The sequence below is a fragment of the Mustela lutreola genome, chromosome 7 (genome assembly GCF_030435805.1).
Source record: "Mustela lutreola isolate mMusLut2 chromosome 7, mMusLut2.pri, whole genome shotgun sequence".
Taxonomy (NCBI): Eukaryota; Metazoa; Chordata; class Mammalia; order Carnivora; family Mustelidae; genus Mustela; species Mustela lutreola.
In genome coordinates, this window is record NC_081296.1 from 41,718,241 (window position 1) to 41,741,906 (window position 23,666).

Consider the following 23,666-nt stretch of genomic DNA (forward strand, 5'->3'; position numbering starts at 1 on the left):
TTCCATTATATATACATACTGTATTTTCTTTATTCATTCATCTATCAGTGGTCACATAGGTTGTTTCCATATTGTGGCTATTGTAAATAATACCGCAGTAAACATAGGGGTGCATGTAACTTTTCAGATTAGGGTTTTGATTTTATTTGGGTAATACCTAGTAATAGAATTACTGGATTGTATGGTGTTTCTGCTTTTAACTTTTTAAGTAACTTCCATACTGTTTTCCACAGTGGTTGCACCAATTTACATTCCTACCAACAGTGAACCAGAGTTGCCTTTTCTCCACATGCTCAGTAACACTTGTTATTTCTTGTCTTTTTGATTTTAGTCATGCTGACAGGTGTAAGGTGATATCTCATTGTGCTTTTGATTTGCATTTCCCTGATGATTAGTGATGTTGAGCCTCTTTTCCTGTGTCTGTTGGCTATCTGTATGTCTTCTTTGGAAAAATGTCTATTTTGGTCCTTGCCTATTTTTAATCAGATTGTTTTTATTTTATTTTGTTTTGTTTTGTCTGGTGTTAGGTTGTATAAGTTCTTTATATATTTTATGTATGATCCCTTTTTCAGATACATCACTTGCAAATATCTTCTACTGTTTAGTAGGTCCTCTGTTTGTTTTGATGATGGTTTCCTTTACTGTGTAAAAGATTTTCTTTTGGGTGTAGTCCCAATAGTTTATTTTTGCCTTTGTTTCCCTTGCCTGAGGAGACATACCTAAGACATTGCTCAGGGCAATGTCAAGAGATTACCACCTTTGTTTTCTTTGAGGAGTTTTATGGTTTTAGGTGTCACATTTTGGTTTTTAATCCATTTTGAGTTTATTTTTGTGTGTGGTCTAGGAAAGTGGTCCAGTTTAATTCTTTTGCATGTAGCTGTCCAGTTACCCCAGCAGTGTGGTTTTCTTTTTAACAATGCTTAGGTGACAAGGGAGAGAGCCTAAGCAAATGAATACAAACATTCGTTTTATCCTATGTTCTTTAATAGATATTGTGCTATTCATTACAGACATAAGAACACAAGATACAGTCTTTGACCTGAAAGTGCATGACTGGTGGGGGAAGTAAGTTTGTTAAAAATGTAATTGCAAGGCAGTGTAGTAAATGAAATAGTAGAGACAGCTACTGGATCCCAGAATGGAATTAACTGAAGTGAGTGGTTTGGCTTGACTGAGTTTGGAAGATCTTCCGAAGGAAAAGGACATGCAGTCCTTTGATGCCACTAGGATTGCTAGGAGTTTACTCTCCTGCCATGGAGAAGAGGGCACTCCAGAATGAAGGGTATGGAGGAATAAAATAGCCGGGCAAGTTCAGGGATCTGCCAGTAACTTGCTCTGCCTGGCATTCTGCTCTTATGTAGGTTTTCAGTGGATAAGTGGTATCCATTTATTTAATGAATACTTATATTGCACTCTTCTAAAAGCTTTATAAATGTACATTCATTTCATCTTCATAACAATCAGGTGAAGTAGATGTCTTTACTTCCATTTAACTTCCAGGGAAAGAGACGTATAATCAGGTTAAGTAACATTCCCAAGATGATACAGCTAGTACATGATGGAAGCAAGTCCACCCAGCTTCTTGGGTCCACATTTTTGACCACTCCACTCTGCTACCCCTCAGGATTAGTTACATGTTTTAGAAAGATCATTCTGGCTACTGGGCAGGGAATGGATTGGGGAGGAGCTAGGGCTATAGGTATTGAGACCAGTTGGGTATGGATGAAAAGTCCAGGCAAGAAATGGGGTATTCATGAAGTAAAAGGGAGGAAATGGATGGGTTCAAAGGGTGTGTTTGAAAGTAGACTTGGTTGTAATTATTCTGGGCTGACTGTGAGGTATAAAAAAGTTAAGGATCTCAGGCTTGGGGTTAGGTAGTAATTAAGTCTAAAAGACAGGAAGTACTAGATTAAGAATGTATTTTCGTATGCATTTTTCATCAGCTGTGGAATATGCAGGTGGTCATGTATAGAAAGCAGATGGTTATATAGAGCTAGAATTCAAGTGAAAGTTAAGTCTGAAATTTAGATTTAGAAGTCATCATTGGAAACTGTAAGTATACATATGATTTCCCAGGGAAATTATAAACAGATCCTTCTTGATTTGATAAGGCTTGGAGATGTAGATATTTAAGTTTGCCCTTTTTGGCATGAAGTGAGAAGAGCAAAGCATTTGGAACAGAAGTCTAGGTAGAGCCAGCCATCATGAGCTCTTTAAGAATGATTGAATGGGAGATGCCTGGGTGGCTCAGTGGGTTAAAGCCTCTGCCTTCAGCCTGGGTCATGATCTCAGGGTCCTGGGATGGAGCCCCTCATTAGGCTCTCTGCTCAGCAGGGAGCCTGCTTCTCCCCTCTCTCTGCATGTCTCTCTGCCTTCTTGTGATCTCTCTCATTCTGTCAAATAAATAAATAAAATCTTTTAAAAAATTCAAAAAAAATGATTGAATGAGCCAAATCATATTAGTATATTCTGCCAGCTATTAGTTGAAATAGGCATTTATAACTGCTCAAATAGAGTTTAACAACTACAGAAATAATTTATTAAAAAAAAAAAGTAGGAATGAAACATGTCTACATTCTGAACATTTCAGCACAGAGAATATCTGATTATTCAAACGGACTCTGTTTAGATTCCCTTGGGAAGACACTTGATTATATCTGCTTTTATGTTTGTTGGGAGAAAGTGTCACTGTAGGCTTTTGCAGTTGGGATATATAATGTAGGGTGGTTTATGGAGACTAGCTTTCCAGAGGCTGCCTTGGAAACACTCCCGGAGGCACTGCTGCTTTCAGAGTACTGGGAGGTCTGATTTACTATTTTACCCATTGTATAACTAATCTTAATGTACAAAAGATAATTCATGACAGTGGAAGAGCCAATTTCAGGAACGGGCCATGCCTTTTATTTTCTCTTTGGGAAGACTTTTTACTGACCTTCAGCCAAAAGAAAGGGATGAAGATTACATCATGGCAGGAGTCATTGAAGAAAAGGATCATACTTAGTGTTCACTAAGATGTTTTATAGAGAATTTACCTCATTGTGCTGTGTTATTTTGAAATGCCATTAAGTAAAAATGATGTTGCTAGAGACTTAATGAATGTATCCACCCTAAATAGTTTTAAAGCACTTGATATTGAAATTTAGAGTGATTAGAAAAAAATGTGATATTTAGATATGTAGTTAACTATATAAAGGATCAGCTAAGACCTAAAGGATTTTTTTTAGGTGCATGTACTGGGGACAGGCTACATTAAATCTGGGCTTTCTCTTGGGCTGACTACTTAAATATAAGCAGAATTTTAAGAGTAAAACTTATGATCATTTGAATATTTCAAGTTGAGTGAATTTGATTATAAACGCTTCAGGTACAGACTGTCTGCATTATAATAAAAGTCCCATTATCTGGCACTGTACCCACTGGAAAGTTAAAGAAACCAGCATTTTCCAAGTATGGCTTTTTATTCTAGAAAACGGTTTCAACACTGTCATTAAAGGAAACAGAGTAGAATTTCTATGAGAACAGTATCAACAAGAAACAAAAATTGAGATGCTAATGGGGACTGAAAGGGAGGACTGTAATGTCACTGGTTTTAGTTATCTCATACTATGGAACAAGCCGCCCCAAACGGGGAATTAAAACAACAACAGTTTCTTTAAGATTTGGTAAAATTTTTTGTTTTTTTACGATTTTATTTATTTATTTGTCAGAGAGAGCATACACAAGCATTGGGAGCAGCAGGCAGATGGAGCAGCAGGCTCCTCTCTCTGCAGGGAACCCGATGCAGGACTCTATCCCAGGAGCCTGGAATCATGACCTGAACTGAAGGCAGACACCTAACCAACTGAGCCACCCAGGTGTCCCAGGATTTGGTAACATTCTCCAGTGAAACCATATGGGTGGGTCTGGAGTGTTTTTCTAGGAACTGAGATAGTTTGTTAAAGTTGTCAAATTCAGGGGCACCTGGTGGCTCAGTTGGTTAAGGATCTGCCTTCACCTTGGGTCGTGATATCAGGGTCCTGGGATAAGCCCTACATGGGGGGCTCCCTTCTCAGTGGGGGGCCTGCTCCTCCCTCTCCTCTCTTGTGCTCTCTCTCTCTCTCAGATAAATAAAAATAAAATTAAAAAAAATCTTTTAAAATGTTGTCAAATTTGTGGTAAAAAGTTGTTCATAGTATACTCTAATTCCTTTTTTGATGTCTATAGAGTCTAGGATGACATCCCCTGTTTTGATCCTAATGCTAGTAATTTGTGTCTTCTCTTTTTTAGTTTGTAAGTCTTGCTTGAGGTTTGTCAATTTTACTGCGATTTTTAAAGAACAAACACTCATTTCACTGATTTTGTTCTATTCCTGTTTTCAATGTTTTGATTCTACTCTTCTCTCTACTATGTCCATCTTTCTTCTGGCTTTGGGTTTTGTTCTTTTTATTCTTGGTTCATGAAGTGAGAGCTTAAATTATTGATTTGAGCCTTCTTTTTGATTGTATGTGTTTAGTGCTTTAAATTCCTTTCTCAACACTACTCCAGTGTTTTTACTCAGTTCAATATACTTTTTAAATTTCTTTTGAGATCTCTTCTTTGACCCACTAACTATTTAGAAACATGTGGTTTAGTCTCCAAGTGTTTGGGAATTTTCTTGTTATCTTTCTGTTATTGATTTCTACCTTTGATTCATTGTGGTTGGAAAATACATAGAAATGATTTCAAGTCTTTTAAATTTGTTGAGGTTTACTCTACAGCCCATAAGATAGCCAATTTTGGTATATGTTCTGTGGATGCTTGAAAGAAAATGTATTTTCTACTGTTATTGGGAGGATTGTTCTATAAATGTCAACTAAGTTCTGTTGATTGATACTATTTTGAATTCTTCTGTATCTTTGCTAATATTTTACCTAGTTGCTCTATCCATTGTAGATAGAGGGTTGATGAAAGTTTGCAACTATAAATACAAAATTGTCTACTTCTGCTTTTAATTTTATGAGTTGTGTGACATATTATGCAGATCTGTAGCTGGTATAAGCCCATTTAGTATTGGTATATCTTCCCTTGGTAAATTGGCCCTTTTACCTTTATGTAATGTCCCTTTTTGTGTCTGATAATTTTCATTGCTCTAAAGTCAATAGTCTTATCTGATATTAATATAGCCATTCCTACTTTATTTTAGTTAATCTGTATGCATTATCTTTGTTTATCCTTTTTTTCAACATTGCCTATATTGTTGTACTTGAAGCGAATTTCTTATAGACAGCATGTAATAGAATCATGCTTTACAACATTCTGTCAATACCTGTCTTCTAATTGACATGCTTAGATGATTTACATTTAATATTATACAAATAATACAAATAGCTATTTGTATTTATTTGTATTTAAATAAAATAAATATGAAATGGCTTATCCAAAGATGGCTCCAGGCTTCCTAACTGTTGTTGTTTCTTAAAGTTCAAAAATGAAAAATTTATTTTACTATTTTAATAATAATTTATTTGGCTCATTTTGAAAAAGATTTTATTTATTTATTTGACAAAAGGAGACCTAGCGAGAGGGGAAACACAAGCAGGGGGAGTGGGAGAGGGAGAAGCAGACCTCCCGCCAAGCACAAGCAGGGAGCGGGATGCAGAGCTGGATCGCAGCACCCTGGGATCATGACCTGAGCCGAAGGCAGACGCCTAACGACTGAACCACCCAGGTGCCCCTGTTTGGCTCAGTTTTTGAAAAGTCATGAGCACAGAGCTTAGCAGGTTGTAATAAAAGTTCTAACTTGGTATATTCAGATTGTGGGCAAATAAATGGAAGAGCAATCTTCTCCTTTATTCCCTGTATTTGCAAATGTAAATAGAAAAATTGGCCCCAACCCTCCAGTGATAACTTATGTGCAGTCAATCAACAACAGTCTGTATGCCCCGCTGTGGAAACTTTAATTTAGGCTCTGATGAGTTCTGGGACTGTACACTACCTTACACTTGCAAAAAAAAAAAAAAAATAGTAATGGGATAGATAGAGGATTTTAAACTCTTAAGTTCCATTAAGGTAGAGTTGAATCTTTTTTTTTTTTTTCCACTTTTTATTTAAAGCAGAGCATAGGATGTGCCATAGAAAACATTTAGTTAATATTTGTCAAATGAATAAATTGACAAATGAAATAGAGAACTGATTTACAAATCCTCAGCTCAAGAACAGTCCATAGTTGTTAGAATATCCTTTCTTGAGTTTTATTTTTTTAAATTTCATTTTAATTCCTGTAGAGTTACCATACATGTTATATTATTTTCAGGTATACAATGTAGCGATCAACAATTTTATGCATTATTTAGCACTCATCAAGAACAGTGTATTCTTTTTTTTTTTTTTATTCATTGGACAGACAGAGATCACAAGTAGGCAGAGAAGCAGGCAGAGAGAGAAGGAAGCAGGCCTCCCGCTGAGCAGAGAGCCTGATGCGGGGCTCGATCCCAGGACCCTGGGATCATGACCCGAGCCGAAGGCAGAGGCTTAACCCACTGAGCCACCCAGGCGCCCCAAGAACAGTGTATTCTTAATACCCTTTACCTACTTCACTGTGTCTTCACCCTCTATCTTCACCTCCCCACTGGTAACCATCAGCTTATTCCCTATCGTTGAGTGTCTTTTTTGTTTTGGTTTGTCTCATATTTTCTTTGTTCATTTGTTTTGTTTCTTAATTTCACATTTGAATGAGATCATATGGTATTTGTCTTTCTCCGGCTGGCTTATTTGAGTTCACGTAGTACCCTCTAGATTCATCCATGTTGTTGCAAATAAAAAGAATTCATTCTTTCTTATGACTGAATAATATTCTATTATAGATATGTATACTACACCTTCTTTATCCATTTAACTATCAATGACATTTGGGTTGTTTCCATAATTTGACTGTTGTATACAATGCTGCAAGTGAGCATAAGGGTACATATATCTTTTCAAATTAGTGTTTTCCTATTATCCCAGAGTGGAATTACTGGATCATATGGTAATTCTATTTTTTATTTTTTGAGGAAACTCCATATTGTTTTCTACAATGGCTGCACCAACAGTGCACAGGGGTTCATTTTTCTCCATATCCTTACCAACACTTGATTCTTGAATTTTTTATTTTAGCTATTCTGACAAGTGTGATATACCCTTTATTGGGCATATCATTTTCAAAAATCTATCCAGCAGATTGTCTTTTAGTTTTGATGATTGTTTCCCTAACTATGCAGATACTTTTTATTTTGATGTAGTCTCAATAAATTATTTGCCTTTATTTCCATTGCCTCAGGAAACATATCTAGAAAAATGTTGCTATAGCTGATGTCAGAGAAATTATTGCCTATGTTTTCTTATGGGATGTTTATGGTTTTAGGTCCCACATTTAGGTCTTTAATCCATGTTGAGCTTATTTTTGTGTATGGTATAAGAAAGTGGTTTGGTTAAAAAAAAAAAAGTGGTATGGTTTCATTCATTTTGGATGTAGCTTTCCAGCTTTCCTAACACCATTTATTGAAAAGATGCTCTTTTTCCCATTGCATATTCTTGTCTCCTTTGTTGAAGATTAATTGACCATATAATTATGGGTTTATTTCTGGGTTTTCATTCTGTTCTATTGATCGGTGTGTCTATTTTTGTGTCAGACCATACTGTTTTGATTACTATGCTTTTGTAGTATATCTTGATATCTGGGACTGTGATGCCTCCAGTTTTTTAAAAATTTATTTTTATTTAAATTCAATTAATTAACATACAATGTATTATTGGTTTCAGAGGTAGAGGTCAGTGATTTGTTAGTCTTATATAAGACCCAGTGCTCATTTCATCACGTGCCTTCCTTAATGTCCATCAACCAGTTACCCCATCCTCCTGACCCCCACTGGCCTCCCCTCCAGCAACCCTCAGTTTGTCTGCTATGATTAAGAGTCTCTGATGGTTTGTCTCCCTCTCTGGCTTTGTCTTGTTTTATTTTTTCCTTTCTTCCCCAATGTTCCTCTGTTTTGTTTCTTAAATTCCACATATGAGTGGGTAGAATGCCTCCAGTTTTGTTCTTCTTTTTCAAGAATTCTTTGGCTATTTGGAGTCTCTAGTGGTTCCATACAAATTTTAGGATAGTTTGTTCTAGTTCTGTGAAAAACACTGTTGGTATTTTGATAGGGATTGCATTAAAATCTGTATATTGCTTTGGGTAGCATGGGAATTTTAAAAATATTTGTTCTTTCACTCCTTGAGCATGAAATAGCTTTCCATTTGTGTTGTCTTCAATTTCTTTCATCAGTGTTTTATAGTTTTCAGGTATAGGTCTTTCACCTTCTTAGTTAAGTTTATTCCTAGGTATTGTATTATTTTTGGTGCAATTGTAAATGGGACTGTTTCTTAATTTTTATTTCTGGTACTTCATTATTAGTATATACAAATGCAACAGATTGCTGTATATTGGTTTTGCATCCTACAATCTTACTGAATTCATTTATCTGTTCTAGTAGATTTTTTAAAGTTACTTTTAAAATTTATTTTATTTTTTTTTCAAGATTTTATTTATTTATTTGAGAGAGAGAGCATGCACAAGTGGGGGTAGAGGCAGAGGGAGAGAGAGGGAGAAGAAGACTCACATGGGACTCAATGCTAGGACCCTGGGATCATGACCTGAGCCAAAGGAAGACACTTAACTGATTGAGCCACCCAGATGTCCTGTTCTAGTAGTTTTTTTGGTGAAGTTTTAGTGTACTGTCATCTCCAAAAAGTGAAAGTTTTACTTCTTCTGTAATAATTTGGATGCCTGGGTGGCTCAGTTGGTTGGGCAGCTGCCTTCGGCTCAGGTCATGATCCCAGCGTCCTGGGATCGAGTCCCACATCGGGCTCCTTGCTCCGCAGGGAGCCTGCTTCTCCCTCTGACTCTGCCTTCCACTCTGTCTGCCTGTGCTTGCTCTCACTCTCTCTCTCTCTTACAAATAAATAAATAAAATCTTTAAAAAAAAAAAAAAAAAAAAAAAAAAAAAAAAAAATAATTTGGATGCCTTTTATTTCTTTTTATTATCTGTATTGCAATGGCTAGGATTTTTCAAATTTTGTTGAATAAAAATGGTGAGGGTGGACATTTTTTGTCTTATTCCTAATCTTAGGGGAACAGTTCCTATTGAGGATGATGTTAGCTGTGGGTTTTCACATATGAGCTTTATTATGTTATGTTCCCTTTAACCTACTTTGTTGATGGTTTTTATTGTGAAAGATGTTTTACTTTATCAAATGCTTTTTCTGTACCTATTGAAAGATCATATGTTTTTTATCCGTATTGATGTGATGTATCACACTGATTGAATTGCAAATTTTGAACCACATTACATCCCAGAAATAAATCCCATTTGATTGTAGTGATTTTTTTAAAGGGTATTGTTAGATTTAGTTTGCAAATATTTTATTGAGGATTTTTGCATCTATGTTCATCATTCTCTTCTGGTATGCAAAATTTCTTCTGAAAAGTCAGCTGATAGCTTTATGGTGTTTCCCTTGTATGTAACAGTTTTCTTTTCTTTTCTTTTGCTGCTTTTAAACTCTATCTTTATCATTACTTTTCTTTTTTTGCCATTTTAATTACTATATGTCTTTGTGTGGAGTTCCTTGTGTTGATTTTGTTGGGGCTGTCTGTGCCTCCTGGATCTGGATTTCTGTTTCCTTCTCCCGATATGAACATTTTTCAGTTATTATTTCTTCAAATAAATTTTAGGCCCCCCTTTCTTCTTCTTTTTTAATGCAAATTTTATTATACTTAGTGATGTCATAGAGTGCCCTATGTCTATTTTCATTTTTATTACTATTTTTTTCTCTCTCCCTTTTGCTTGTTTGCTTTTCATTACTTCTGGGTCAGTGATCTGTTCTTTTGTTTCCTCTAGCTTATTATTTATTTCATTTAGTATATGTTTAATTTCAGTTTTGAGTTATTGTTTTTTTTTTTTTTTTTTTTTTTTGATCTCTGGTTCTTTTTTGTGTTTTGTTTGTTTGTTTGTTTGTTTTTGTTGAGAATCTCATTGAGTTCTGCCACTCTATTCTCACTATCCAGTGAGTATCTTTATGCCCATTACTTTAAGATCTCTCTCAGGCATATTACTTCTCTACATTTTGTTTAGCTCCCTTACTGTGATTTTCCTGTTCTTCCATTTGGGACATAGTCTTCTGTCTTCTCATTTTATCTAATTCTATGTTTCTATGTGTTAAGAAAGTCAGCTATGTCTCCTGTTCCTGAAAGTAGTGCCTTATGGAGAAAAGATTCTGTAGGGCTCTGCACTGCAGTGTACCATTTCACCAGGCCCTAGTGATTCAGAAGTGTCTTCTATGTGTGTTGTGTGCGCCCTACTGTTATGGCTGAGCCATTTTTGCCTTCGGTCATATGCAATGGCTCTCTTTGTCAGTCATGAGCAGGATTTTGTCCCTGTGTTGCCACTGGGCCAGTCTGGGGCCTCTTGGGCTTGAATTAAGTCAGACCAGGCATTTGCCAGAGATGCAGTAGTTCTAATTACAGGGTGCTTTCCCTTAGTTGTCCCCTGAGACACTTTTGTCGGTGGATGGGGCCTGCAGTCAGACCAGATGTCAGGCCCAGCTCAGTGCTAGAGCTGCAGTTGTGTTGGTGTGTGTGGTTATCTTCCCCTCTCCCCAGGGCAGGAGTCACTTTGGAGTGGTGCTAGTCCCTGCAGGGGCTGCTTGCACACTGACTGTCTTGTAGCACTGCTTTGGATGGGCTCTGGCCAAGAGCATATTGGAGAGTTGGCTGCAGGAGACCCCAGGAATGGATGCACAATGCCAACAAAATCCCTGCTATTCTACTTTGAGAGGAGACCTGTAGCCATCTGAGAAAACTCCTGCAGAGGACTGGCAGAATTGGAGGGGTTGGATTTGCAGAACTGTATGGGGGTGGGGCACATTGTTAGCAAGCTAGTGGAGAGTGTTGGTGTTGATCTGGTTCCCACTCAAGTTTGTATTTCTGTGCTGGGGAACATAGGAGGGAAATGGCACCGGCCAGCGCTTTTGTTTTTAGAGGTGTCTCCTGAAGAATCTTGCTCCTCCAGCATGCACTCTGAGATTACTAAAGAAATCTCCTTCCCATATATCCTAGACATTTTTCAAACTGATGCTTCTATGTTGTATCTCAATAGGGCTGTTTATTGTGCTGTCTTCTTTAAGTATTGGGACTCTACTCTCCCATTTCTCCCAGAGCTGAGTCCACTGATTTTTAAAGTTCCATGTGTCACATCTCAGTGAATTTTAGGACACTTTGGTTTTCAAAGCCAAAGTTGTATGGAGTCATCCTCCTCATGCGGGTTCTCTGTGCGTGAGGTGCCTGGTAGGTTTTGCTGCTCTCCTCTCTCTGCGCTCCTGGGTCCTTTCCTCTCATGGACAGTCTCTTGGGTCTTTTGGGCTCTGGACTGCATCTTTGTCTCTCCTACTCTCTTTGATGTGGTCTCTTCTCTACATTTAGCTGTGGAGAGTCTCTTCTCCCAGTGTTCAGGTCATTTTCTGGGTTATTTGTATTGATATGGGTGTTATCTAGTTGTGTCCAAAGGACAAAGTGAGTTTAGGATCCTTCAATTCTGCCATCTTCCCTGGAAGTCTAGAATATCCCTTCTTGCCTCTTCTGTCCACACCCAATTCCTGTTCTCCAAGACATAGCCTAAAGTCTAAGTCCTTCACATTTTCTGAATCCTCTTTCCAATAGAAGCAGTCTGTCCCTTTCTTTAAATTCTACAGTCCTTTATATTGACACTGATCACTTTCTGCCTCTTTTTCAGAGATATTTACTCACATGACTTAATCTCTTTGTAGCTCTCTTTATTTCCTGAAAGGGGCATCTGTGTCTTCTCAATCTTGTCACTACAGCCCATAATACAATGTTTTGAACGCACCAGAGGCCCTTGTTGAATGTCTCCTGCCGAAGACTGAGTACATGAGGTGGTTGCTACTATTGTATGGGAGGCCTTCCATGATGATGGTAAAGGACTGACAAGGTTGGAAGGTGACCCTTCAGTTTCACTGCAGAGAAACAAATGGGCAAAAAAACCCCATCTAGAATGAAAATTCACACATGGTGTCAAAATGGGTTTTTTAGAACCAAATTTTTACATAAGTTTTGAAAAGTGACCATATTCTGAATAAAAAGTTTAACTTTGTCAGCAGTATTGATTTGCTGTGTAATTCAGTAGTGAAAATAGGTGACTACATTCTAAAGGTTAATGATTAAGAATTGAAAGAAGAAAAAGAGTAGGCTAGGGGGGTCTGGGTGGCTTAGTGGGTTAAGCCTCTGCCTTCAGCTCAGGTCATGATCTCAGTGTCCTGGGATTGAGCCCTGCATTGGGCTCTCTGCTCAGCAGGGAGCCTGCTTCCTCTCCTCTCTCTGTCTGCCTCTCTGCCTACATGTGATCTCTCTCTCTGCCAAATAAATAAAATCTTTAAAAGAAAGAAAGAGCAGGCTAAGGTTATAGCTCAAAATCAAGATCTTGATTTAAAACATTCTCCATCTTAAAAACTGTCCAGATAAGAACTACTTAGAGTTTCTAGCTTAATAATTTTTGTTTAATCTTTTTAATTTTTAAAGTTCCAGTTTACTAAATATTATGTTTTGAAGGTGGTTCTCATGGACACAGAAGGAAACAAAAAAGATAAAAAAGGATAATGAAAAGGAAAAAAAAGATACTACTTTCAGAAGAAAATACTCTATTGAGAAATCTTTACCACAGGAAGAGCTTTCATAAGTGCCAAAGACTAACAGAAATGTATTTATTACATTCTAGCAGCCTAGGACCAGCATCCTTATATTTTTTTGAGACCTTAATTAAAAATAAAGGACGTGGGGCACCTGGGTGGCTCAGTGGGTTAAAGCCTCTGCCTTTGGCTCAGGTCATGATTTCAGGGTCCTGGGATCGAGTCCCACATTGGGCTCTCTGCTCAGCAGGGAGCCTGCTTCCTCCTCTCTCTCTGCCTGCCCCTCTGCCTACTTGTGATCTCTGTCAAATAAATAAATAAAATCTTAAAAAAATGTGAAAAAAATAAAGGAGGCAAACTGGAGAAAACTCTAGGAGGATACATAGGAATTAGCCAGGAGGGAAAAAAAAAAAAAAAGACTTTCAAGTAGAGGAAATGGGGGTAGTGAAGCCACATTGTGGATTCAGAGTATGATGTCGAAGGAGCTTAGAATGAAGTAAATGGCAGGGATATAGTAAGAGATAAGACTAGACATAGTCAGAGCCTTAGATATTATGCTTAAAGAGCTTGGAATTTATTCTTTCTGTGTCATAAACTGCTAAAGGTATTTCCCATTAATCCATTCACAACTATTTATCATACTAGGCACTATTTTAAGCATTAGGGTGATGGCATTGGACAAGACACAGTGCCTTTCCTCAAGGGATTTATAGTTGAGGGGTGAAGAGAAATTGATAGGCAATTATAATGTAATAAATGTTTTATCTTTGTCTGCAGTAGGGAGGCTTGGCACCTTTTAAGGAGTTAAGGATATTTTAGATTGCTTACTCTTGGTGGCATTTGGAGATGGCTTTAGGCTGACAAAAAGTGAGATACTTACCTTATTTAGGTAAAGTACCACTGCTATTAGCAGATACATAGTTAATGTCCTAAATCCTAGGCCACTTCCTACTTATTGGAAGGGAGTTGGCTTATGTTTTTTTAAAAAAATGCACTTGATAGGAATTTTTCATTGAGGTATCAGGAAATTCATACTTTTTTTTTTTAAATGCTGTATTTGTCTATTGTTTTAAGAGAGGAATAAGAAAGAAAGTTGCAGATCATTTAAAGTAATTTGTGAAGAATAATTTCTCAAATGTGTGTCTAATTATGATCTGGAGTACACAGTGGTTTTATTTCTCTTTCCCCATAGTACTTTGTATAGACCTTCATTAGTATTTATTACAGTACAATACTGTGCAGTACTATATTATTCTACAGTACTCTAATACATCTTCTGGATGTATCCCAGGATTGGAAGTTTGTGAGCATTCCATGAGTCCTAAACGGATCACCAGCAATGTCAAAGAGATGCTTTCCTCAAAGCATTGTCCCCAGGATCATTTGAGCAGCATGAAAAGATGCAGATTCCTAGAGTGCTACTCCAGACTTACTTAATCAAATTTTATTAGGAGGGTTTGGGGATTCACATTTTAAATATAGTTCTTAGAAGATTCTTAGGCATGCTGAAGTCTGAGAATCATTTAATAAAGACAATAAAATGTTGATTGTTGAGCTGATATTCAAGCACTTACTCTTTTTGAGAGAAGAAGGTATCTTATAATAAATTTGGGTTTAACTAAGATTATGTTTCATCTTAAAAATCTCCACTATCTGTTTTTGTTCTTTTTCATATTTTTGGAGCTGCTGTCCTCAATGTCAGAAACACATGTAAGAAAAAGATAAATGTTAATACACAGAAATTTTTCTAAAAAAAAAATGTATCTGTGGCACTCTTACATCAGTATATTATATCAGTACCTATTTGGGGGAAAAATCATATTAATCCCATTTAGGCAACTGAAAATCATCTCCATGGCAGCTTCTGAACTTAAAATATAAAGAAGGTCTGATGATCCGGTGTTGAGAGAACACCATGTGCACATACCTTATATTTATGAATTTGTTTTTCACAACAGCCATGTAAAGTAGACAATTTTATTTCCATGTTTTAGCCAGGAAATTGACACTTCAGAGGTCAAGTAATTTTTCTAGATAATATCTTTTTTTTTTAAATTTAATTTTATTAAATAAGTTGTGATTTTTCCATTTAACTTTTTTCCCTTTGCCTGTTTAAAAAGTATCACCAATGACAAAAGTAGAAGCTAACAAATATTTTTGACTCTATAGAATTTGATACTTAAGAACTAATTTTAGGCTAGCTTTTTCTGATAAAAATCTGTAGTATCCTAATTTTGTAGTACTTTCTCATCTTTGACACTAGAAGACAATAGTTGGGAAATCAAAGATTTCAGCTGATACTCTCAGTTTTTATGTTTAAATCTGGATTACAGTCAATAGGTCTGTTTCTAGCATCTGTCCATATTGGTCCAAATGCTTCTGTAAGATAGGAAACTGTTTGGAGAGGGTCACATCTCATTCTCTACTTGGGACCCAACACAGCAACCAAATAGCAGCCAGTGATTATGTAATTTTCTCTTAGGTGAGAGAGCAAGCTCAGGGTTAGCATTAGGCTACAACACTTTTCATGCTTGGTGAGGCATGTTTATGTTTGAAGGGGCTTTTAGGAAAACAGCAAAATCAAAAATATTCCCTTCATAAACATATTCCCACAAGTTTTAGATCTTTATATAACAACATTTTTGATATATTGCAAAGAGAAGTATAATAATCGGATGGAAAGACCCCTGGGATTTACTCCATTTTCTAATACTCATTGTGAGAGGGTTATAGGAAGCTTTTGCTCTGAATCTCTTTGCTCGACTGTAAAATACGGGCAGCGGATTGGAGAATTTCTAAAGTTTCTTTTATGGAACTCTATATATTAATGGTTTACATATGTCTGTAGCAACGTGAAGATTTATTATTTTCTCTTAATCCCAGTTCAACTCAATGTAACTCAATAAACTGACATTAATGGATAGCTTGGAACAAGAAATGCCCTGCTACAGAGTCAACATACAAGCTGAATTGGGAGGACTGTATTCCAACTTGACTCAAGTCGATGTTTTACCCTGATTTCACGTGCCTTATTTATAAAAGCTTTCTATGATATTTAACACAATAATGTGAATAATCAAGCCATTTTTGTGATGCCCACTAATTGGGTTGACCATATATCCAGGTTTGACAGGGACAGACTTTATTTAAATATATTACAAATTCGTTAAAACCTATTAATTATTGCAGTGACCCCTTTTCACTTTTAAAATTATCCTGGTTTGAGCGATAAATTATGTGGTCACTTTTTTCCTCACAACATCTTTTTAAAAGTCTGTATTGGTCTCCTAATCTGACAGATCAGGAACTGGTAGCTGGCTTTGAGAGATTAAGCAATTTGCTTAAAATAGCAAGTAATAAACTCAAGATGAAAATCAGTTCTGTCTGATGCCAAAACCAATGTTCTTTTTTTGCTTTTTAAAGATTTTATTTATTTATTTATTTATTTATTTATTTATTTATTTATTTATTTGACAGAGATCACAAGTAGGCAGAGAGGCAGGCAGAGAGAGAGGGGGAAGCACCAGGCTCCCCTCTGAGCAGAGAGCCCAATGCAGAGTTTGATCCCAGGACCCTGAGATCATGACCTAAACTGAAGGCAGAGGCTTAACCCACTGAGTCACCCAAGTGCCCCCAAAACCAATGTTCTTAACCACTATTGTTCAAGGATTACTTTTCCCACCAAATGCTAGGGGAAATTGCTTAAAATATAATGCCGAAAAGGGTGCTACATCCCTTTTTTTTTAATTTCTTTAAGTGCAAATAACCTTCACTCCTGGGACTTTTTTCCTTATGCTAAATCCATCTTGTTGCAAGTTCAAGTGATCCCTTTGGCTCTGTCCCAGAAGTTCTGTAGAGCAGCTGGACATGAGATTTTGTCTTTGTTCAGGTGTATTTATCCCTCGAGCCTCAACAAATGGAAAACTTTGGCTGCAGAGAATAAAGGATAGAGGTCACACAGGATGATATGCCTCTTTAGGTCTCATATCTGCTGTTGGACCATTTAGGAGCTTGGGCAACGTTGAGGCTTATACTGTTAGGCTAAGGTAATGTTCTGAAGGCAAATGATAAGAGTAAACCATTCTTTGAGTAGTCATTGTCCTGAGAAGAGAAGAATAATCTTTTCTAGAGAGTAGGAATTCTGAAGACCTTGGACACATGGACTGCAAAAGCATGGTCATTGCCCTAAAGTTGTGCAGATTTGAGCCAAAGCAGGAGGTTCATAAGATAGTTAAGAAGTGAATTATTTAATGTTGGTGAAGATGATGAAGATGATGGTGTTACTTGTTAAAACATATTATTATTTTGATTTTATGAAAAAGGAAATAAGTTGTATGAATTTATGACTTACTTGCCCAATGTCGCACAGAAATAAATAAGCTAGAAGTCAGTACTTCTTTTTTTTTTTTTTTTTAAGATTTTATTTATCTATTTGATAGAGAAAGAGATCACAAGTAGACAGAGAGGCAGGCAGAGACAGAGGGGGTGAGCAGTTTCCCTGAAGAGCAGAGAGCCCAATGAGGGGCTTGATCCCAAGACCCTGAGATCATGACCTGAGCTGAAGGCAGAGGCCTAACTCACTGAGGTACCCAGGCACCCCTAGAAGTCAGTACTTCTAATTAAGTCATTCTTCCATTCATTTTCTCTTCCCACATCAATCCACCTTCCCAACCATCAATTTATTTATAGGATCAGTTATTATCAAACACTTGTTGAATACCAACTGTGTGCTAGGCTTGTGGTAGGCTAGTGTTTCTAAATGTTGATGCCTATTTAACATCTTGGGATCTTTCAAAAAATACTGATTTCTGCCTGGCTGCCAACCTAGACATTCTGATTTAATTGGTAGGCTGTACCCTGGGCATCAGGATTGTTAAAAGCTTCTCAGATAATTCTAATGTGCAACCAAATTAGGAATCCATTGTACAAGGCAGTTGGTTAGGAGCTAGGAATAAAAGATGACCTAGGCAAACTGATCCCCTTTAAAAATGTGATGAAATAAGAGATTCAAAGCCTATTCTTACTCCACATTTACAGAGAAGCCAATAAAGCACAGGGATCAATGATGTTCTTAATATTCAAAGCATATATAATAAAATTTGTGAAATTTTTACAATCTCTTAGAAGCTCTGGCTTTGTTTTTGTCTTAAGAGTTTTGGCGAAGAACATAGCAAAGTGAAAATCAGCAGAAGTGCCTCGTATTTATGTGAAGTGCAAAATGTGAAATATGTTACTTCTATGTTTAAAACATTAAGTAAAATAGACATGAATAGAGCAAATTGTTACTGAATTAACACCTCACAGCAGCTTCTCTCAAGGGGTAATTTAGGCTTCTTTTTATATTGTGCTTCAGCCTTTGATGTGATGAGAGAATTTTGAAATGCATTTTGAGAATTCTTCTTTTCCTCAGGTTCACATGGTTAAATGATCAGAGATTACAGTTTATTTCTATGTGGAAAGCCTCTATTAATTTGATGCAAAGCAGGCGCTCTTGAATCCTGAGGGAAATGAGAAATTGATGGCTTTCCTTCTAAGAGCATGACGGGTAGTCAAGAGCTAGCCTGTGCGTGCTCCAAGGGCTTCCCTTAGGAGGACCCCAGAATTCAAGGCACATTAGCAATGAATCTCCAGCTTCTGTCCAGATCAACCCTGAGGAATCTTTAGACCCTGGCAAATTTCTGGAATAGCAGTATGATGGTGTGTCACCCAGGAGTATCACAGAACAAGCAAAATAAAGATTGTCCTTTTTGAACTTAGCTAAAGCTTAAGAAGTTTGCTCTAAAAATGGATGCATTACAAATTGGGGGCAGTTGCTCTGTGGTAGGAACTGGAGGCAAGGACTCAGAGTCAGGACAGACACACAGAGATAACCTATATGTCCCAAAGCATTTGTGATTGCACTTGCTAACACTTTAGATATTGAGTTTGCTTGTGGAATCACAAGAATAAAAGGGATGTGGAATGAACTTAGGGTTTTCTGCTTTCCTGCCAAATTGCCTTGAAGCCATCAAGGAATGATAGATTTCCCCATCACAAATCTCTCTTTGCTCTTCTATCCCCTGGAAGCAGTGTCAGAGCAGAATCCAGAGCTCTTGTTAACTAGCCCACAGCTGCCATATGTAGTTGGGTATGAACAGACACATGCTGTGACCCAAATAGACACACAACAGCCAGGAAGATACTCATGACTCTGAGCTTCAAATAGAAGAGGCAACTTTTCTTTTGCCCACCATTGTCTTCTTTATTTCTCATTCATCATTTCTTTCCAATTTTTTTTTAAAAAGAGCCTAAATTTCTTGTAGTAATGGGTTATAGGAAGAATGACAACTATGTGCCTGTCCTTTTATATATGCCATCTTATTGAACTCAAATAACCTGTTAGAAGCTGTCATCATCATCATCCCCTTCACCAGTCTGGGTAAGGTGCTTCTCTGCTACATTCCCTTACTATACTTTATGTCTAAATCTATTTTGACACAATGTTTTAATTGTATATTTGTCTCAATAGACTATGTGCTTCTTGGAGGTAGAGGCAGTGTTTCTCTTTGAAATATAGCTGCTTAGCATAGTGATTTTGAATAATAGGTCTTTAGATAACTATCAATTTATTTTAAATTAGTGATTGATATTTGCGAAGGAAATATTGATTGAAATGAATAAAGAAAACTGAAGTCCACAAAGGTTCAAAAGTTTGCACAATGTTACACACAGTTGTAAATTGATCAACTTGGGATTAAGACCCCAAAGCTTCAACTTTAGGGAAGGGCTTTTCCTGCTATCATAGGTCTTTTTAGATGAAGATACAAAATCCAAAATCAGGTGTCACCATACATTTTCACAACTTGCTACTCATTGAGGCTTCTGGGTATTGTCTTCTAGCTTCAGTGAAATGAAAGTTTTGCTTCAAATGGAAGTTATGAATTTCATTTGTTACAGAAATATAACCTTATTTTATTTATTTTTTAAATTTATGTTGGGGAGAGAGACAGAGACAGAGACGACAGAGAAAGCATGAGCAGGAGGAGGGACAGAGGGAGAGGGAGAGAAGCAGACTCTCCACTGAGCATAGAGCCCAACATGGGGCTTGATCTCAGGACCCTGAGATCTTGACCTGAGCCAAAATCAAGAGACAGCCACTTAACCTACTGAGCTGCACAGGAGGCCCCAGAAATATAACTTTAAATGGCTCCTGGGACAGGCTTATGAAAGAATAGTTAGATTTCTACTCAATGTTTTGGTTTATGTTTAAGGGATAAGGTATTCTCACTTTTTCAAAACTATGGGAGAAAATTCCTAAAAATTACAGAACGCTATGGCTTACTTTTTATTTCAAAAAATTGTAGTAAGTGACCTCCTCTATCCTTACATGGAGTGTCAGTGTACTATCATTTTGTTACTTGAAGGCTCACATAATTTATGGTGATACCAAAGTCAAGGTGGAAGGTCAGTGCTATGGTCAAACAGATCAAGAAATCAGCATTTTTTCCACACTCCATTTATAGTACTAAGATGAGCTGGCTAGGACATTTTGAAGTTCAGCTTCTTGATTCTACTTTTGATATTTTGGCAAATTTATGCAGAGAATTGGAGCATTTTTGTACAGTCACAGAAGCAACAAAATATGGTACCATTAAATGCAAGATAATTTCAGGTAGATATATATTTTGAGTGTTAATTATCTAGATAATGTCTTCAAGTACCTACAGTATTTCTCCTGTGTAGACAGAGATTTTCAACTGCTCTCTGAAGACTTCTTTTTATACAATGGAACCAAAGTTACATTTTTTTTTTTTTCCTAAGAGTCCTATATATCAAACCTAGGGAAAAAGTCATTATGGAGAAAGAGAACGTTAGAAATAATCTTTAATACTGAACATGCTGAATTAAGGAATACAAAATTATAAGAGACAAGGTTACTAAGATAAATGATTTTTCAGTTGCTGTATTCCTGTTATTTCATTAGAATGAAAGGAACTAGCAAATGAGAAAATTCGAAACTGCTCCAGCTAAAATGATGTAGGTAATTAGAGCAATCTACATTTGGCTGAAATACAATCAAAGTGACAGGGCTGCTGAAATTCCCTCTCCAAAACATTAAAATACAGTTAGAGTATTCACTGCAGAAATTAGGGGGCAGTCATGATGTGGTGGGGTAGAAGTAGGTGGTGGTAGAAACACTCAAAAATACATGGAAAATATAGGGCATGGAGAGAGAGAGAGAGAGAGAAGCAGTTGGTGCTAAAAATCCCAAGGCTTTATACATGCACAGTCAGCTAGGGGGTCTGGCAATATCATAACCATCTATCTACCTGCCTCATCCTGTTATACTTGTGCTGGTCATTTTAACCAGATTTCTTCTATTTAAGAGTATTAAGGGATGGAGTGAATAAGTATTTATTGTCTACAACATGGGCAGTAGGTGAGGTGCTCAGTATGCTCAGTGATCAAAGACAGAATTATACCATCTTGCTCCAGGTTCCCATTCTTAGCTATCATGAGATCCTGTCTCAGATGGGGTTTGGCTACAAGACGAAACAAAATAGAGGGCAAAGAAGTTGAGGGTATTAGTAGGGATGTTATTGAAATGATAGGTCTTGGAGTTTAAGCTGCTTAGGTTGACAATTGATAAAAAAGGGGGGGAAGCTAGTGGATTGGGATAAAATTGGGGGTTCAAAGGGATGGATAGCTCACTGAGTTTGCACCCAGGGCAAAGTTGAACAAGAAAGTTAACCAAAACTTTGAGCTGAGAATGGTTGATGTAGTTAGAGGAGGTATAAGCGATGACAATGTCTAATGTAGAAGTAGAATGGAGGAAAAGGTCATCGGAGCTGAGCAGGTCATGAAACAAGAGGCAACATCGTTGGCTGGGTTATTCATAGGACTGGTTAAGTTACATTGCGTAGCATGCTTGTGTGCATGTGTGTATGTGTGCGTGTGTAAAACATGGACACCCTTCACCTCTATAAAGTTTAGGAGCTGCCATAAGGCTCAAAACACTGCCTTCACAGGAATATTTTATCATTAGGATAAGTGCCAAAGTATATATACTATTAATACATGTATATTAATTATGACAATACTTACTCTGAAATTCTACGATATGCAAGGTGGGAATTTACAAAAATAGGCATGTTCTCAAAGTTGTGTTTTTAAAGTGAGTAGTTCCTGTCTTTGTGAATACTTTGTTTATTAAACTTTAGCTATAATACAGACAAATCTTCACAGCACTGTGAATGTACTAAATGTAGTTAATTGTAATTTTTGTTATGTGTATTGCACCACAATTAAAAAAAAATCCTTTCCACTCCTAGCAAATCATTTTATTTTACAGCCCAGTGATTCTGACTAGCTTGATATAAATACCAATTCCTTTCTGTGGTTATTGTTCAACATTCAATTATAGCATATTAAATGAGTAATGAGAAAAGAGGAATTTGGCCTTATTTTAAATTTGGCTCAAGTCCGCACACATGTATTGAACTTCCTAGTAGATGCCAGAAACAGTGCTACGCCTTGTGCGGAAGGCAGCAGCAAACACCCAGTAGTCCCTGGAGCACATAGTCTAGTGGGAAAGAAAGAAGCGTCAATAAACAGATCTCATAGGAAAAAAAAAAAAAAAACTATGGTCAAAGATTACAACACAGGCTCAGTTTGTTTTGGCGGGTGGAGGAGGAGGAGACTGTGGGTGATCTTGTTTCTTATTTCCAGAGCATTTACAAAGCTGTAGTAGGGCAGTGCTAAGTTAGGTTTCCAAAATAAGTTGGAACATGAAGATTTACAGAGCCGCTGCTTAAAGAGAGCTGATGTGCTGTGTAGAATTTTTGCACAAGGCTTGTCATCCAGTCCTCTTTCATCACCCTAGTAATAACAATGTTTAATGGATTGGGGTTAAATTTCTAGAATCAGAACCCCCTCAAACTTGGACAGTTGTTAGAAACAACATTGCAGTGTCCTTTCTCCCCAAAAGTTCACTCTAAATTTCAAATTCACTCAGCCTCAGGGTTCCACAAGACAGCCTCATTTGGGGAATTTTTTCTTTGTCTCCTTGTTTCCTTTGCTGTCAAGATCAGAGTGAAATGAATGCCCGTGTTCAATGTTCTCATGTGGTCTCGAAGCCTTTGTGCTGTCTTACTTTGAGAGACTGAGTTCTTGATCCAGGAAATCAGAATGCATCTAATGCAGATGCCTCCACTTACTGATGAGAAAACCGAGCTCCTGACTTGCTCCAACTTTCGATGAGTAAGAAGACTGACCTTTTGATCGCGATCACAGTCTCCTCCTGATGCCCCTGCCCTGTGTCTACTTTCTTACCCTGTTGGTTTTCATGCTGGTGGCCATCTTCCTTTCATCCGCCTTACCGACTAGCTTCCCCACAGTTTTGTAAGGCTAAGGGTATACCTTTGGATTTGAGGGCTCAAACAAAGGCTTTCTAACCTAGCGTGATAGATTATCACATGCTATTGTTACTTTGGAGAGATTTCATGGCAAGGCGTTGTGGCTTAAGTCTCACAACAGAAAACAGACCAAGCTGCAATATTGAGGTAGAAACTCAGTATGTTGTCCCTGATCCATGTTGATCAGAATAAATCTGACAACCCAGTTTTTCATAAAGTGACTTTCTATTTACATTTTCTATAGACTTTATTGCAACATCTGAGCTGGATATCACTGTGTAAAATAAGTTGATCTTTACAGATCATGTGTTAGAAGAGAAAGAAGTATGACATTTTAATAAACTTAGTGAAGTGACTAGATGGCAGCGTTTAAAACTCCCTGGAAAAGCACCATCTACCCCACAACCCACCTTTTTAATTTTTTACCTCTCATACTTACAAAGAACATTGAGATCACTCCCTTACCCTAATTAACTGCAGGCACTAAGGAGATGATAAGTAGCTGTGCCATTTGGTACCCTTTTCCTGCAGTTCCAACTCACCATTTGCATTTGAGTAGAATTAGATCTGGGTTGAGATCCCCACTCTGCTATTTGC